An 18,989-nucleotide genomic window follows, 5' to 3' on the forward strand; every position below is an offset into this window, starting at 1 on the left:
AGGGTCATCAAGTCCAACCCTCTGCCATGCAGGAATACACACTCAAAGCCCCCTCAACAAATGACCATCCGATCTCTTTTTAAAACTCTCCAGAGAAGGAGACTTCACATACTCCCCTGCTGAACAGTCTTACTGTCAGGAAGTTCTTCCTAATATTTAGATGGATCTTTTTTTCTCCAATCTGAATACATTGTTTTGCATCCTAGTCTCCAGAGTGGCAGAAAACAAGCTTGCCCCATCCTCGGTGTGATGTCATTTCAAATATTTTAACATGACTATCATGTCCCTTCACAGCCTTCTTTTCTCCAAGCCAAATATACTCAGTTCTCCAAGCCGTTCCAAACCTTAGTTTCCAAACCTTTGATAGTTTTGGTCACTTTTCTCTGGACACGTTCTACCCTGCCAATATCCTTCTTGAATCATGGTGCCCAAACTGTATACACTATTCTAGGTGAGATCTGACCAAAGCAGAACAGAGTGAGACTATTACTTCCCTCAATCTCAACACTATATTCCTATTGATACAGCCTAGAACTCCATTGGTTTTCTAAACGTCCACACCACACTTCCATTCATTTTGAACTTGTTGGCTACTAACACTCCTAGGTCTCTTCCACATGTGATGTTTTCAAGGCATGTTTCATCCATCTGTTAGCTGTGGATTTCTCCAAACGTTTTAATTACTGCAGTAGAATTACTGAAGAACTAATGTAGGGCTGGCTTTTGGACAGAGAAAGACTTACTCACTGTGTACACAGAGACACACACAGAATCTTGATCACAAGTTTCATATAAAACTAGGGAGCAACCTCCTGTTGCTTCTGGAGATGGCCAGGAACTGTGATAAAACTCTACAACTTTAAAGAAAAGTCAGTATTTCCTTCAAGATCATGTGAACCCAACTTTACAACTTAGAACACAATCAAAGGCAGGATGTCCATGTGTAAAACAGCAGTATCCAGCAGAAACAGCTAAGAGAGTTTTCTCTTCTTATTATAGCCCACATGTTCATCAAACATCTTCTTTGGAGAGCTTAAAGACTCTCCAGGGCTCCAAAGGATGTGGGGATGGAAGTAAGTTCCACAATGCCTATTTTGTAAGACCATTGTTATCCTGGGTTTAGGCCTCCAAGTCCCTCTAACTGTCCCACATCCACCTCTTTACTGCATGACTCTCAACCATGTAAAGGTTTAAAAAGTATTATTACAATCCCAAGGTGGAAAACAGAGACCAGAAGATTACATAAATAAAAGCATTTTAAGGAGCCTAGAAAAATGGAAGTATTGGGTCCCGGTTAGCATCTGAAGATATGAGACACATTGCTCAAATGGAAGCCACTGTAAAGTGTAGGAAGGAACAGAGTACAAATAATCCACTAAGCTGAAAAGGCAGGCAGAAGCCAGACAAACAAAAAGTAGTCCAGCTATAAATTGTAAATTGAAGCGTAATAATAAAGATGTACGATCACAAGTGTAATGTCTACATTTTTGGAAGCCAGGTATTTCAGAATTGTTGTGAACTTTGGATACAGTCAAGGAATACAATCAAATGCACTGCTTGACAGTCTTTACAAACAAGTATTATTACCATAGATATTGAGAAATGTTTAAGGCTATTTTTACCCACATAATTTGTTCTGACATTGGTTCCAATCATCTTTAACCACAAAGGTCTGACTCACTTATGACCATCGTAGATTTGACCAAAACCAATACAAGCTTGTTGAAATCAACAATACAGCCCCCTCCATTGGAAGGAGAGGTCACCTGCTAAGAGCCTAACTGTACATCCATCAAAACACCAGGGTTCAAGAGCTCTGAATAAGTGAGGCTGCCAACAAAACACACAAAGCCTGATTTGAAATACAAAGAACTGTACCTCAGAATTGTACTACAGAACTGTGTGTGCTGCACTCCCGCGGGTTCAGTTTTCTGTTCGAATGGAGCTTCTGGCTCTTGCATATGCATGGGGTAGTTAAATGGCCAGGGCTACCCACAGAGGGGGCCAGCAACTCAATTTAAGCTGGAAACCAGCCATGTGGAATGTACCAACAGAGAAGTACTAGGTTTGTGTTTAAATGAAGCTCAAGCTAGAAATCATCTTGCATTCCCATCACAGGTAAGACACTAAGGTCCTGATGGATATTTGCGATTTCAACATGTGAAACGATTCAAAAGCACATTTTAGCAATTTTGAAATGCAAAGTTTATTTCAAGAAGCACATTTTATGAAATTCCATATTCAGATATAAATTAGACACAATGGAAATGCTAAAGAAACACAGCAGTTCAAAAGATGTACCACATTCTGGGACTTCATTAACAAGGTGAGGAAATCACTTTTCACCTTTCCTATTAACTAGCTAACCTGCATTCTGCCAGCTGCTCCCTTTCCAATTTGAAGTTTTCAATTTGCCCTTTATTCCTGCCTGATTATTCTCTCAAAATGCCATTTGCCTAATCAAAAACACTATGCCTTTTAAACTGTTGTTTCAGAGCTTGTACTGAGAGATTTTGCCAATGCATCACCACTAAGAGAGCCATTGTGGTGTAGTGGTCTGGGCAGTGAACTTAGGAGACCAGGATTCAAATTCCCACTCAGCCAAGGAAACCCACTAGGTAACCTTGAACAAGTCAAACACTCTCCACCTCAAATGAAGGCAGGGGCAAATACCCTGCTGAACAAATCTTGCTAAAAAAAACCCTGTGATATGTTTGTCTTAGATTAAAGGTAAACATTTTCCTCTGACATCAAGTCCAGTCATGTCTGACTCTGGGGGCTGGTGCTCATCTCCATTTCTAAGCTGAAGACCTGGCATTGTCTGTAGACACCCCAAGGTCATGTGGCCGGCATGACTACATGGAGCGCCATTACTTTCCCGCCAGAGAAGGTAACTTATTGATCTACTCACATTTTGCATGTTTTTGAACTGCTAGGTTGGCAGAAGCTGGGGCTGACAGCGGGAGCTCACGCTGCTCCCCAGATTCAAACCTGTGACTTTTCAGTCAGCAAGTTCAGCAGCTCAGCACTTTAAACCACTGTACCACCAGGGGCTCCCTAGGGTTGCCATAAGATGTTTGCCTTAGGGTTGCCGTAAGAGGAAAACAACAAGATAGCACACAACACCAATCACCACAGTGTGATAATATGCTACTTCATTCTAGCACATCCTATTGATTTCAAATAATCAAAAACTAAAGGTCTATCTTGGTGGGGAACAATAGTTCAATGACAGCAACATATACTGTAGTAGAAAGTCTGTAGTTCAATCACTGGTATCTCTGGTTGGAAGATGTTATTAAAGATATCTACTAAAAAGGATGATGCCAATCTAATGATACTGGTGGGAATCATGTGGCTTTTCAGATGTTTTTGGAGTGCAGCCCCCACACTCTTCTGGGATTTACAGTCTAACAACACGTAGATGACCACATGAGACCCAGCACTGGGCTAAATGATCAATCAACCTGAGGAAGAATGAGATGGCTCCCTGTATTCTTATTTGAGTATGGCTTTGTACTCCAGTTAATTGAGGCCTGGTTTAAGCATTCCTTATTCCCTTCTGATTTTGGGCCTTTGTGGTTAATATTTGGATGGTCCAAAGGCAAGCAGCAGGGAATTCTTCTCAACTTGAAATCCAGACAATTTCAACCGCTACTTCAGCTGTACTGTTCAATTAAGCTGACAGGTCTTTTGTGCCAAGTTTCTCCCCATTCTCTTAAGTGGCAACCTCTTCCATCAAAATACTATTTTTTGGCTGCTGTTTTGTTTGCTGTTTCCCACCTTCTCTGCTTTCGCTGTACGCACACTCACACACAGATGGTGATGGTGGGGGACAAAGCACAATGCGGGAGTGCGGAGCCAATGCTGGAATCGACAGTATTATTTTATTCTGGAAAGCAAACTAGTTACAGTTCTATTTACAAGACATTAGAGTACTTCCAAAGGCACACATTTAATGTGTTACTACAGGCCATTTGAGTAAACTGCATATTGAACATGCCCAATTACCTAATAAATATCGCAACTCATTAGATTTACCAAAAGCAGTGCAGCAAATCAAAGAAAGGCAAAGAAGAAGAAAAAAGCACCTATGCTGAATCTGATTGTGCTGAATATGCAACTGGGCTGAGCTAAGAAAACAAGGGACACAGCACAATAGCAGCTATCATTTGTAAGTGTTGTCAACAACAGTGAGAGGTAGATAAATTGCCATCCGTGTACCTCTCTTTATCTTCTGTATTGACCCACCTCTCCCTATGTACCAAATGCCTCATTGCTGAAAATCTTCAAAAGGTTCCCAGTCAACGTTTTTCTGTCTTTATAGAAATTACTCCTTCCTTTATCATACAAACCAGAAATCATCCAGTTATTTATTAACTTGTGATTTATCCTTTCCACTAACAATAATGCTCATAGTATCTAAGAGCTAAATACAATACAATGCAATCTAAACCCATCAACATAATTTAGATCATCTCAACAATAAAGGTCAGATTGAAAAGGCTGTTGCTTAAAGATGCAAAACTGACTACTGATTGTAGTTCTGAATGGTGTCCATTACAACACAGAAAAGAACTGGTAATGTATTGAGGGAATCCAAACTCCCAACACGGTAGAACAAACTTCACAAGTGGTGATCCTTTCCAACTCCATCCTAAAGAGGCAGCTGAATTTCAACATTTAAAGTGGCTCGGTTGATGTTCAAGAGGCCAAAAAGCCCATATTTATCCATGTTCATAAGGCATTTGACTACAGAAGAATATGTATTTATTTAATTTATATTCCCCCTCCCCGCTATGGGAACAAAAATTTAGAACACTTGAAAACATATTATCTAATGAGATAATGAGGAACAGAAATTGCTGATGACTAAAAATATGTAATCCGATTTGGTACATGTCCATAGCTTAGCTAGCTGAAAAGGGTTCATCCTTAAATCTTTAAGTACTGACAAAATTGTAATTCACAGATTTTAGAAACCTACACATGCACATATGGGGAGCCTTTTGCCCAATGATGTAAATCATTAATTTTGTTCTCACACAGAAAAATTCAAAAAATTCAAAAGTATTCTCCTAGTTGGGTGAGGGCTTGTCTACATGAAATATAAAATCATACATCATAGGTGCTGTAATCATGACAAAAGACATCTGTGATGATAGTTTACAACGTGCTTTTGGGGACTTTAAACTGTTTCAAAAACATTGACATTTTACAGAAAAATTGAAAATTTTAGGGATGTGGCAATCTCCCACAAGTGGTATTACTTTTGTGTGTGTGTCACTGGGGGAAGAGTTAGTGGTAGGTGAAATTAGTTGGTGGGAGATGAGCATTCCCACCAGAAAGCGGTTCCATATCACATTGAATTTTAATGTCACATGTGCAGATGCTCACACATCAGTATATTAATACCTCCACTTATCAGAAAATATGATTATTGGCTAGCATGACAGAAAAGAAAGCAAAACATTCACAGCTGAAAATAATAATGAAGGATTGGAAATGAGGACCTTCATCTCACTCTATGACGCATGTGTCATTAACAGGGTCACTACACAGTCCTTACAGACCAGGAAAATGTGGTGCCACAACTTTTTTCAACCAGTGTAGACAAGCCCTGAGATTATCACTGGTTTTGTGTATTTTTATACCACCGCTACCACCAAAATTGGGACATTTTTGGAGAACATTTCATTTGTGTCAAAAAATGCATATTTTTGTGCAAAGGGATTTGGGTACAAATGAAAATTTTACTCCATTATCACTAAATATAAAACAAAAATGTATAAAAAATGAGTAGACCTGTTGTACCATATTGAAATTAGTGAATAATCTTTACTCTCCTGCTCTATTCACTGCAGGGTAAACTCTGTAAAAATGTCTGCGGAGAGAAATGCTTTCTCCACTGAAGTAAAAGTATCAGAAACAAAAGAGCTCAAATGTGTGTATCATAGCACCATCTAATTCCGGATTAGGTTTCTGAAGCTGTAAACATATGCTGAAGTTACTAGTGGACATTTAGCATATCTTTTAACAATACTGTAAATCAACACAAATAACTTTACCAGTAATGCCACAATAATATAATAATAATACTTTATTTGTACCCCGCTACCATCTCCCCAAGGGACTTGGTGCGGCTTACATGAGGCCGAGCCCAAACACAACAATACAAGCAATAATCACAACAATACAAGCAATTAAAATAAAGCATAGATGATAAACATATAACATTATCAATAAGACAACATACAATTAAAACTGTGGGAAGGCCAAATGTAAAAATTAAAATTGGAAATAGCGCTGAGGCATGGACGAAAAGGTGATAGTGGCATTTGTGGAAGACATACGAGCAGACCTAAAAATATAAAGTGCTTTGGAGGGACAAAGTGCTATGGGATCATTATTCCAGGAAGGCACACTGGAACAACCATGTCTTCAAGCTCCTCCTGAAGACTGCCAGGTTTGGGGCCTGCCTGATGTCCTTAGGGAGTGAGTTCCAGAGTCGAGGGGCCACCACTGAAAAGGCCCTCTCTCTCGTCCCCACCAAACGCGCCTGCGATGCTGGTGGGATCGAGAGCAGGGCCTCTCCAGATGAACGAAGAGATTGTGTGGGTTCGTACACAGAGATGCGCTCACAATTATTTGATCAGGAAAGGGACATCATTTTTGTATGCCGTATACCCTAAAGTTAGCAATATATAGCATTTTTGTAAGCATCCAATCATGGAACTAGCATATAATACCCCTTAAAGAACACATATTTTGTAAAATTATTTTTTCCCAGAGGGAAGGAATTGTTCTGGACAAGAAACCAAAACAAGTAATGTAGTACTTGATAATAAATGTTGTATTATGTTATTCCGAGTATTGTATCAATGCAGTTTCTAAAGACACACACACACACACAAAAACCAAATGCTATAAAGCATTATTCTCATGGATCTAATAAGTCTAATGTCAACACCTCTCACTCCTCTTCCTATGAAATATTTTCTCTCACATTCATAGAATTATTTCCCCATGGAACCAACATGTGTCTAAAATACAGACTACAGAGAAACGAAGACAACAATTTTAAAAATTTCACAGTTGTTCTCCATTATAGCCATGGTCTAATGTATCAGTGGTAAGAGGAAAGACTGTTGCAGTCTATACCAGCATTATTTTATATTGACCAGCCACTCAATTTACTCCTAATTCATGTGCAAGTTTGGAATCATAGACATTCCGACACTAAGTCTATTGCTTCTCTGCATTCAGAGTTCTTTAATACTCAATTTACTCACAGTCCTCAACAAAACAACTAAAAAGTGGCTGTCATATTTTACATTAGTTACACTTATTTTGTCAATATCTGGGAGAAGTATTTGAAATGCATGAAATACTAACACTTTCTTCCTGTGGTCTTTTTATACAAGATGCATGATCTTGGATCCTGTATAAAACAGGTATAAGCCATAATACTGTCTGTCAAAAAAAAAAAAAGACCTTTAAATATGAGGGAAAAATGTAGCAACTTAGTTAACTTGGGATAACTAATAGGATTTACGCATTCCAATCTAATGTGTACAATGTTCTTTGCATCTTAACAAATGCAGTTTTTAATATTTTGTCATTTACCCACCTGTTTCATTGAGTCAGTTAGTGTTAGGAGCAAAATTAATAACCTACAACTTAAAGAGGTTGGACCTAAACTATGATGCCTTTTATTTTCTGCAACTTTAGGCAACTTTTGTACATGGGCATCTTCATGATGGTAAGCTACCAGTTAGCATTACATCTTACTAACCGATTATATGTGAACCGGCACTTTGGGAACCAATGAAGTCAGTTTTAAAACATTTTTATGTCCTTCCTACACAAATTTTGAAACACAACATTGCTCAAACCGTTACCAAACAAATATGTCTACTAAGATTAAATCATTTAACTTTGAGGAGTTGACTTGCAGCAATATGTCAACAAGAAGCAAACAGAACATTCAAACAAGGTATCATGGGTCAAAATGTTCACTGGTATATCAAAACAGTGCTGAGTATGCCAAACATGATCAAAAAATTCACCCGGGCAAGCATTATGTTGTTGAAACAGGATCACAATCTGTATATTCAGAGGTTCTCCTCTTTCCTTCCTCTCAGAAGTGTTTTAAAGAACACATCACAAAGATATTTGTGTGATCTAGTGCTGTTAGATTGTTTTACAGTTCACAAGACTACTGACTTCATGTTTAAGTGGCCTGTTAATCTTCCATTCATCTCTGTAGATGCAATCTAATTTGGTACCGCTTTGGCTAAATGTTCCTCTGCAATCAAGGCCAGTAATTAAGTGAGCAACAGTTAGCAATGCTTTTCCACACAACTGCCTATAATAATTGAAGCCTTCCTGTGCATCAATGCAACCCTGCACACAGAGCTTGATGTGTTACAGAATAGGGTGGACAAACATATGGCACCAAGTCACTTTCATGCATCATGAATTCCTGAGAAAGTGACATTTCCTCATGGTAGTGAAATGTATTTGAAAATGTAATAGTTTTAAGTCCCTATGTCTACAAAGAAGCTTGCTCTCCTACTTTAAACAGTTTAACGATTTAGAAGAAGAAATCAATATATTTTTGGGAAAAAATAGAGACAAAAACTTACGTGCTCTGGGTCTTCTTTCACTTCACTTATTTTTCCACAAGTTATCTGCTTGGTTTACCTAAAAGGAAGCAAATTAATAGATTTTACAGTCAACTGTGTATTGTTGTCATATTTTCCAGCCCTTCAATATTCTTGTAATATGTATTTCTCTGAAAAATACAGTATATTAATCAGTGCATTTAAGCAGAGTAGGCAGTAGCATAATATTTTAGATCACAAATCACTATTGAAATTAGTGAGACCATCAAAGGTCAATGTCTTTAATAATTCACTACTCAACAATGCTGTAGGAAGTGCATGAATGACCAAATACTCAAAGTTTAACACTAATACACCCCAAAGGTAATTATATAGCAGTCTGCTTATGCATATAAAAGACCAAGGTTAATTCACAAGAAATTTCCAAACCATCCATCAATAAAGACCTTTTAAACATCTATTAAAGATTAATTATAGTATGGATATGGAAGATGATACCTTTTCACAGTACTCCTAGCAGACTCAGATTGTTTTATAATGTTAATTCTGCTATGGTGTTCAGAACTATGCAGTTGAACTCTGAAATATTACTGGGATTTGCTGTAGGCTGGTAAGGTTATGTCATCAGACACAGCTGAACTCCCCTGAGGTGAAACAGGCTGCCTCTTGAATGACAGCTCTACCTTATAACACATTTCAGAGTCACAATTTCAGCCGTGAAGGAAACAGTCTTTTCTCCTTCCCCCTACACAACCAGCTTATGTTGTTTGGTATAAAATATGCAACTTTAAAGTAAGAAATATATTCAGAGGTAGCCGTGTTGTCCATGCAACAAGGTCCAACAAAATCCAAATTCCACAACAATGATTGCTTTTTTGATACAGCTTCAAAAACTTGCAAAGGGTATTTTGGACATTTTACTTAGAACAATAAAGGTAGCGCTATTTTGTAAATTTTGTGATAGCTTTTAATTGCCATTTACATGTCCTCCATCCTGAGCTTTTTAAATTCAACATCCATCAGTGGTCAGCAATGGCTGATTCTGGCAGCTGCTGTTCAAGGGCGCTTCCACACTAGACTTAAACATGTGCCAAAGCAGCTTTAGAAAACCCGCTGCAGTGTGTGTTTAAAGTCCCCATCCCCGCACCAAAAGCCCAGGCTTTCCCAGAGGGGTGTCTGCATGTCATTCCAGTAACTACTGGGATGGCATGCAGCCACCTTGAAGCCCCTCAAAATAACCCTAAAATGCTTTAAAAACGTACTGAGTGCCATTATCTTGCTTCTTGCACTCTCCTGGTGCAAGGAAATGACACTCCAGGAGATGTGGGGAGGGATTTTACTCCCCCCCACCAGTCTCCTGGCATGTCATTTCTAACACCAGGAGAGTGAGAGGAGAAAGATAATGGCACCTCGCAAGTTTTTAGTGTTTTTGGGGAGTTAATTTGGGGGAGGGGTGGATGCTTACAAGGTATGTAATTAATTCAGTTCTGAATTAATTGGGTTTAAAGCCATTGAAACAGACATGGTTTCTCAGCCCTATCTCTTTAGACTAAGAGATAGAGAGTCCTTTGTCTTTTATCAAATAATACGGATTCTGTCTGGATCCTTTTATAATTTTCTTGGCATCTAGGTGACCAATCTCTGATGGTGTTAAACCATACTGACAGAGTTACCATCAACACTCAATTTAAGCATACTTAAGTATCACAATATCAGGATATTTATCTGGGAATGTGATCAGGCTCTTTATAGTTTTTTAGACCTTGCATTATATAAATAATAGATTTTATATAATAAATGAGGCACAAAAATATACAGTCACCTTAGGGAGAAACATGTCATGAAAATGTCTGGACACTTTGCTTTCATCACTACATTACATTACATTATATTGCATGTAAGGCTTCCTCCATTTATTACTTTACTTAATGTGGCAAGTCACATTTCACACTTTCTTGTGGAATAATCCTTTATCTTTTGAAATATACCCTAGCTATATATTCATTATGTATCCATTAAAATATACCTAGCTGCATATATAAAATACAATTTCTTCTGTTGAGAAACTATCCATTTCTAGTCAGAATCCCAGGGGTTAACATTAGTGGGCACTTTTAATTCTAACAGTGTCCATTATACATATACATTAACTGTCCATTAAAATCATAATGGCAAAAATATCTATTTTATTACAGCCTAATTGTTTCTTTTAACTGTAGCATCTACCGCATGCATGGGCAGTTATCAGTTTTCTGGAAACAGTCTGACTTGGAAGTTATGTTGCAGACTCTTTTTTATACATTGCACCAGCAAAAGCAGTCAGATTTGTTTGACTTTAAATTCTTCTATATGATTGAATCAAAACAAAGGTGTCAATAGTGCCTCATTTATGACATCCAATCAAAACCGAGATCTTAAATATGATGTTACTCCATGTGGGGACATGAGAGAAGCCTCCCACAAGGATGGCAAAAACATCAAAACATCCGGGCGTCTCCAGGGCAACATCCTTGCAGATGGCTAATTCTCTCACATCAGAAGTGACTTGCAGTTTCTCAAGTTGCTCCTGACATGACAAAACAACAACAACAACAACAACAACAAACCTCCAGGTACAGTTGGAATATGTGACCACTTGTAACTGCTAGGCAGTTTCTTAGCATTCAAATCAACATTGATAGAAATACAAGCATTTTCATCTCTTTGTTCACATTTGAGTAGGCATTCTGCTCAGCATTAGTCTGTCTCCTTTTCCCAGTAAAACACACACACCCTACATATAACATTCTGTATTATATTTTGTACTCTGTGTGTTATACTCTATAGCAGTGGTTCCCAAACTGTGTTCTACAGAGCACTATGGTTTTAGTGGGGGGGGGGGGGGGGGGACTTTGAAAAAATTCTAAAAGTTAATGAAGAACTTGTTGAAATGCAATGTACCTCTGCTTTAAAAAACAAAATTTGAATCTCTGTATTTCTAAACCAACAATATACTAAACACCCAAGCAATAGGAGCAGCTGAAAAGAAGGGAAAACTCTGTGGGTTCACTGTGCTTAAGGCAGAGTTAGGCTCCCAAGGAAAATCAGGGACAGAGTTAGGGCTTCACGTGCGGGCTGGAGGTGTGGGAGTCTTCTGAAGTGTTCTGTGACCAAAACAGTTTGGGAACTGCTGTTCCATTGATTTCACTCTTTACTCTATTTGTATTTCCAAGCCTAAAACTTAGCAGTCAAAATTAGCCCAATCATTTAAAAACCTCTAAGGACTTCAGGTTTCCCCCCCCCCCCCCCCCCTCCACAGTTGCTCTTTCTATGTTTCAAAAAAATCAACAAGAGGAATGCTGAATGCTTATTTGGGTCTTTGGCCAGCTAAATAAAGTGTGACTGGACAGGAAATGTTCACAGTCATGTTATTACAGGACTGTCTTTTGTCTGTAGGCAGTCAAAATGCAGTAATGATCTTGGGACACAGCAGCTGAGCACAAGCTAGAAACTTCGTTCTAACCTTTCAGAACACGAGCTTTCAACCAAAGTGGGCTGCCTGATCTTAGATATATATAAATATCCCCAAGATAGTGTTTCACACAATGCCGTAGTCCTTACATTATAGATGCCTGGAGGGCAACTGATGAAGAACATAGATGACATAGCAATGAATTTTTAAGCTACACGCAGTCCAGTAAGTCTAAAAAGTTTAGAAACCGGGGGACTGAATCTTGAGTAATGATTTGGGACTTACTTTTCTCCTTTGGGAAATTTACTGTCTAACTACATGATACTGACAAGGGTGTTTTATTCTGGAAGAAAGAAAATTAAGCCTATAGACAGTAAGCCACAAATGGTTTCACCAAAATATATTTCTACTGGAGTAGGCTTAACAAGTGATTTCAAAGCTGAGCAGGAAGCTGCTTTTACACTTCAATGAAAATGAAAGAAGATGATATATACAGACTGGGCCATATTGTTTAGCGTACAAGGTCATTTTGGAAGAAAGGTTGATATTACCGCCATGAAAAATGTACCCAATCTGCTTTGAAGACCATTCACATAGTTTAGCTGCAGTTATGTTCTGATGCTTACCCATATCAAGTGCAAAGGCAAACAGACAAGCATTTTCAAATCATGGAGCACATGCCAGAAGCTCAGTTCTTCAGAGCACTTTCACACCATCTCTCTAGATCAGTGGTTCTCAACCTGTGGGTCCCCAGGTGTTTTGGCCGACAACTCCCAGAAACCCCAGCCAGGTTACCAGCTGTTAGGATTTCTGGGAGTTGAAGGCCAAAACATCTGGGGACCCACAGGTTGAGAACCACAGCTCTGGATCTTTAGAAATGACCACTTCATAATCTCTATGTTCATGTGTATGTTCATATAAGTAGCAGAGTAGCATTGCAAATAGTCAGACATTCTCTCGGGCTACTTCCAAGAGTATATTTGGGTGTGGACAGGCCCCCCAGAAAAATCTGCAGTCTTAAAACGTGGATTCTCCTGGGATAAAGGTCTGTCTGGATCCGCCCTAGGAATCTCTAGGACCTACAGTCTAGGTCTTTTCCAGTCACGCTGAAGGACCTAGAGATTTCTATAGAAAACACCTCTCTTGGAAACTCTAGATCCCTCAATGCAATTCCATGATCAGATTTCAATGGAAGTTGACCATAGAGTCAACTGGAAGGCTTAGAAGTTCCTAGAAAAGTGTTGTCTCAGGTAAAACAGCAATTTCTTTATTATTGTTTTTTTCATTTTCATGGGTGTCCCTGTGCCCCAATGAATGCATAGAGTTGACTGGTATACAAAAGTGGACTGGATATAATTTTTTAAAAAACAAAACAAGACAAAATGTCCTTTTTAGATGGATTTTCTGAGTTTGGACAAAGGTACCATAGCCTAACTCTTGGAAGAGAAAGACCTTATGAATATGTAACAAATGTTTGCAGATCAACCAAGAGAGAAAATTATGGACAAAACCATAACTTTTCATAGCTAAGTCCCTAGATCATCCTATGTTAGGGGAACTATTCTGCTCACTTGCAGAAAACAAATGGCATGGAATCCACAGCATTCTACCAGAACTATTTCTGACCTTCTGGGAAATTTTAAAGGTGAAACCAAAGCTCCTTTATTCAACTCTGCAATTTGTTTCTCCTGTGACTTCCAGCGAGGCTTCTGTTGTGATTATAGTTGTCTCAGGTGACTACATTCCGTTTTCTTTTAGTTTGGGAAAAGACATATAAGAAGCCAATTCCGTCAAACAGTCTACAGATTCCCCTTGTTTATTATTATTTTTTAAAAGCACACCGCGAGTGAAGAGAAATTGAGAGTGGATAAAATTAAGTTCAAAACAAAACTGTTATGCATCCTGAGAGTTACATAGCCTGCAGGTTTTTACTGCCAATTGATCAACTCATATAAATACATATGACGTGCCTGTGATTTCTGAACAATCCCAGGGAACATCAGAACAAAGACAGCCGGGAATCAGCCTACGGTGATTTCAGACTGCATACTCCAGACAGTAGAAATAGATATATTCTGTCCTCTAATGAAAAGTGAAACTTTTCCTTCAACTAACACACACAGACAAACACACACAAGATGGGTTTGACAGCTTCTGACTATCAGACTTGTTTCCTGACTTCTTTAATGATATAAAATCAGAGTTAGTTTGTATGTAAAACAGAATTCTAGCCTAATAAAAAGGTGGAAAATGTGAGAGATGGGAGAGGAAGTGAAATATGTAGCTTCATAAATAATGGTTCATCAAACCTTGACTATTGTCTTGACTATTTTTTAATTACTTCATATTGCTTTTATTTTAGTAACCGTAAGGAGACATACACAACTCTTTTTTCCCTATGTTATTCACATAATGACAATCCTATGAAGTAGATCAGGGTGCCTTTGGCTTTTGATTTTTTTTTTAAAAAAAAACCATAATATTGAATTGCTAGTTTGTTGTATAATTACTTTAATAGGAATTTAGGGAAGTTTTATTGTTCAGAAATGTTAATCAAATCAATATATTTTACATTGTAGCAATCTAAGTAGCTTGATTATTTATGTGATGGTGACAAAATATATTGTACTACCAATTCAATACAGTACATGTATTATTATTATTATTATTATTATTAATAATAATAATGTAAATTTTCCTTTTATGAGAGTCAAGTGTCTGGGTCAGATTTTGAGCTGGACAGTAGAAAAATAGAGGAGTTGAAATTAAAGATTTGATATACCAGTTCCACAGTCCTTACATTGACAGAATTTAGTTTCCCACCATATCTTTTGCATATCTCTATCACTCACAGGAAAAAAAACTCACAAAATTTTCATCTGCAAATGGCAGTATTCATGGTCATTCCACTCAATGACTGTACTCAATGGAGGACTCATTTGTTTGATGTCAGATACTAAACTTTAAAAGAACTGTCTAAACTTGGATAGCTGCTTCCAAGTTCCAAATAAAACCTATAGTGGAGCCAGTTCACTGATATATGAGCTCCCAGTTTCAATTTATTCAGCTATATGAGATAATTGTGGTTATTACAACGTTTATTGTATTCTGCACATTTAGCATAGAGCATGGGAAATAAACAAGATGAACCTGAACTCTTAACATAGTGAAGCAATATAATAAAATAGGCATCACTGAAACCTGATGTGATGAGGCTGGATAGATATCTGTCAGGGACGCTATGATTGCATATTCCTGCATAAAGGGGTTGAATTGTATCATCCTTGTGGTTTCTTCCAACTTCCAACTCTAGTGTGTGGGTCACTTTCTGCACACTATAGACCAGTGGTTCTCACCCTGTGGGTCCCCGGGTATTTTGGCCTACAACTGCCAGTAATCCCTGCTAGTTTACCAACTGTTAGAATTTCTGGGAGTTAAAGGCCAAAACATCTGGGGACTCACAGGTTGAGAACTATTCTACTACTATAGAGCCTGCATTTAATCTCTGTGTTTGGAATTTTGTTTCACTTAAGTGTGTAAATGTGTAGTTCTATAGAGATATAGATTATGGTAATATGGTTTTGTATGTATCCAGAAAAATGTGGAGAGGTCTATGTTCCCACTTATATAATATAAATAACAGAAAATATGCAGTTATTTTGAATCAAGCAAATGCTTGATAAAAACAACATTGCATAATTGTTTAATCTTTATCTTATTTTGTTCTTCACCCTCACATCCAAATATTCTACATCTTTACAGATAAATAAAAAAAAGATAAGCATGAGTAATGAAAGGCACAGCTGAAAATAGCTTTTGCCAAATAACCCAGTAGGAGTTCATAATAAGGAAGTCCATTATATCAAAAGGTGAACAGATTTATATTAAGTATTACAAAAAACATAGAAATACTTGATGTGGGAATTTATGAGCTCAGACATCAGCAGGAATCTTGATTTGTATTGACTGGCTGTTTTCAGACTCTCAAACATTACTTTTTGCAAAATATTTTCTCCTTGCAGCATTAAAAAAACAACCCTAATAGCATTAACTACTATCTCCAGGGCAGAATATGTACCAAACTGTGCTATCATCATTATTTTCAGATTATGGATAGTGTCTGAGGGCTTGTACTACAAAATTTACCAGTCTTCCCTTTATTACGTTTACATTTATCTTATGTTGGGTGAAGGGTTATCATTGCTACAGTAGTCACTGAAAATTCTCTGCTCACCAAAATGTAAATCTGCTGGAGCTGGGAATTGAAACACAATCCCCATTTCTAAAAGGGAAAAGTGGATCCTTCCATTTTTAGATCTTATACTAAAAGTTGAGCAATAACTGATTTTAAAATACCCAGCTGAACAGATGGATATTGTTTTGTGGACTATTCTTTACAATGTTTCAATCCCCCAAAGTATTTTGCAAAGATAAAGAGACTTGAAAACTGCATTTGCCATTTTTCTAACAAAATGTACAGGCAATGCTTGATACAAGGAAGTCCTCTTGCAAAGAGAAGCTTTTGATAGCAATTATTTCCACCAGCAATTACCTTTATTAGATTCCTGCCAATTATTAAGCATTTCAGTTTACCATATACTAGTTTGTGGAAAAACCTCTGGACCATCAAATTCTGAATATTACAATGCCTATTATCAATGGGTAAAATTATGGCATACTGTACAATTATCTGGGTGAATGCCAGTAGGGGGTGATAGAGAGAGAAGGATAGTCCATTTTAGGGGGGAGTTGAAGGGAGGAAAACCATTTCCCCCTTTTTGCAGGTTATTTCCTCTCCCCATATCATAAACATAGTTGTTTCTACAATGAGAACATGGGGGGGGGGGGGGGGGAATAACAAGAAAACAGAAATAGTTTTCCTCCTTCAACCCAACCTCCCCCCTCCATAAATTGACTATCCTTCTCTCTCTAGCGCCCCCTAGTGTCCTCCACCCGGATAATGAAACGGTACCAATTAAGTAATTGAGATAATTAAATTAACATGTTTCCTAGTCTAGGGTTACATTGTACAACACTTCAAAAGTTGGGACACATCACAATTCAAATGACTACGCTGGCAAGGTCTGATGGAAATTCTAGTACATCATCTGGGGCAGTTACAACTTTTCTTCCCCTGAACTAGTTTAATCTGATGGATCTAGTTACACCAGAAAAGGTACTTGATTTCTGATGACATGTTGGCTCTGTTTTGAAAAAGTCATTCTATATATCAAATTACGATGTTGGTAAATTGCAGGTTTTTCTGCTAGCAATAGCTGCACTGCGGGCTACTATTACTGCTATACCTCCATTTGGTCATTTGGGAGTTTTAAGTTGAAGTCTTTGAGGCTGACTATAGCAGCACGTCCATACCCTTTCCACCCTTTCGATTTCTACACCAATTTTTCTGAATGCAAGATAGGCTTCTACATTTGACAGACCCACTACATGCATCTCTTTGTTTTAATCCTCTTAAATTCAAAACTCACACAGAATAAAACACATTAAGTATAGAAAACTGTATGGCTCCTTGATCATAAAGCAAACTGTAGAATGACTTTCTTCTCAGTCTACAAAGAGAGAGCAGAAAGTGAGCTGTGTTTTGGACTGTATTTCTAAAAGTCTTGTAGGGGACATTTTTGTTTTTGGTGGTATGCTCTCCTTGAGCATTTGGTCTAACAGGGCTTGGGCTGTGTTATTGACTTGCTTGGATGCGGAAATAGCTGTCACTGGTTGTTTAAAACTGCTATCTTAGTCTCTGAGGAAAGAACAAAAACTGAACTGTATTTTGAGAATTATCCTTGACTAGCCTTTTTTTGGGGGGGGGGTGTTCACTTTTGTCCATGTACTCTCCTTCAGCATAGGGTCTAAGGACCAGGGCTTCTACTAAGATCTCACAACCACTAGCTCTATAGAACTGCCAAGTCAGTATTTTGTGTTCAATCTCTGAGGGCCAGTGGTGTATGCCACAAACAAGAGCTTCATTAACAGGTAAGGCAAACAGATATTTTGAAAGGGCATTTAATGCAGAAGTTTTGAGTACTGTTTACTAAATATGGATAGTGTGAGAGCTACTACAGTCAACTGCAACAGATATGGTATGTTTGTGTTTTTGCTGGAGGGTGTGCTATAACTGCAGGAAGTGCAAGTCAGTAGCCTGCTAGAAGACATGGTCCAGCAACTAAAGGTCTGTGTATCTACTCTCCAGACCAGCATATCAGGGTGCATTAGATTTTCTTGGACAGAGCAGAGCAGACTGTCCCAGGTTAGGAAATTACAGCAAATGTCTCCAAAGAGGAGGTCAGTTCTCAAATACAGGAGGTAGATATTTGGGGGAATGAGACACACAGAAGTAGAAGGATCAGGGATCAATGTGTTTGGTGATAAATAATTCATTGCAAACTCTCCCACTTAGCAGTGAGACATGGAACAGCAACACAAGGAACAGACAATGGTGGTACAAAAGGCAGAAGGTCAGGAGCATTGGGTACAGTGTTGGGGAGGCTTTTAGGGCCTGGCCAGGACAGCTGCATAGCGAGACAAAGGAGTAATGTTTGGATGAAGATGTTTCTTCAAAATCGAGGCTCAAAAAAGGGGTGCGTCTTAGAATCAATGGTGTCTTACAATCAATTAAATATGGCATATTTGGCCTAAAGAAGAGAAGGTTAAGAGGGGACATGATGGCCATGCTGAAACATTTGAAAGGCTACTACGTTGTTTTCTGCTGCTCCTGAGACAAGGAGCAGTGGATTTAAAGTACAGGAAAACAGACTCCACATAAATATTAGGAAGAATTTCCTGATGGTAAGAGCTGCTCAATGTGCAATATACACCCTCTGGGTGTTGTGGAGCCTCCCTATTTGGGAGGTTGGATGGCCATCTATTGGGAGTGCTTTGATTATGTATTCATA

General features: G+C 38.2%; 1 protein-coding gene across 2 annotated transcripts in view; it reads right to left on the minus strand.

Moving 5' to 3' along the window:
- The window catches only part of PLXNB2 (plexin B2), a 402,707-nt gene that overhangs the window by 191,523 nt on the left and 192,195 nt on the right, over positions 1 to 18,989 (minus strand). For both annotated transcript variants that reach the window (XM_060777770.2, XM_060777771.2), the window contains one exon: positions 8,649 to 8,706. The gene's annotated coding sequence lies outside the window, so the exon portion shown is untranslated. The remainder of the gene's footprint in view (positions 1 to 8,648; positions 8,707 to 18,989) is intronic.

The sequence above is a fragment of the Anolis sagrei genome, chromosome 5 (genome assembly GCF_037176765.1).
Source record: "Anolis sagrei isolate rAnoSag1 chromosome 5, rAnoSag1.mat, whole genome shotgun sequence".
Classification (NCBI taxonomy): domain Eukaryota; kingdom Metazoa; phylum Chordata; class Lepidosauria; order Squamata; family Dactyloidae; genus Anolis; species Anolis sagrei.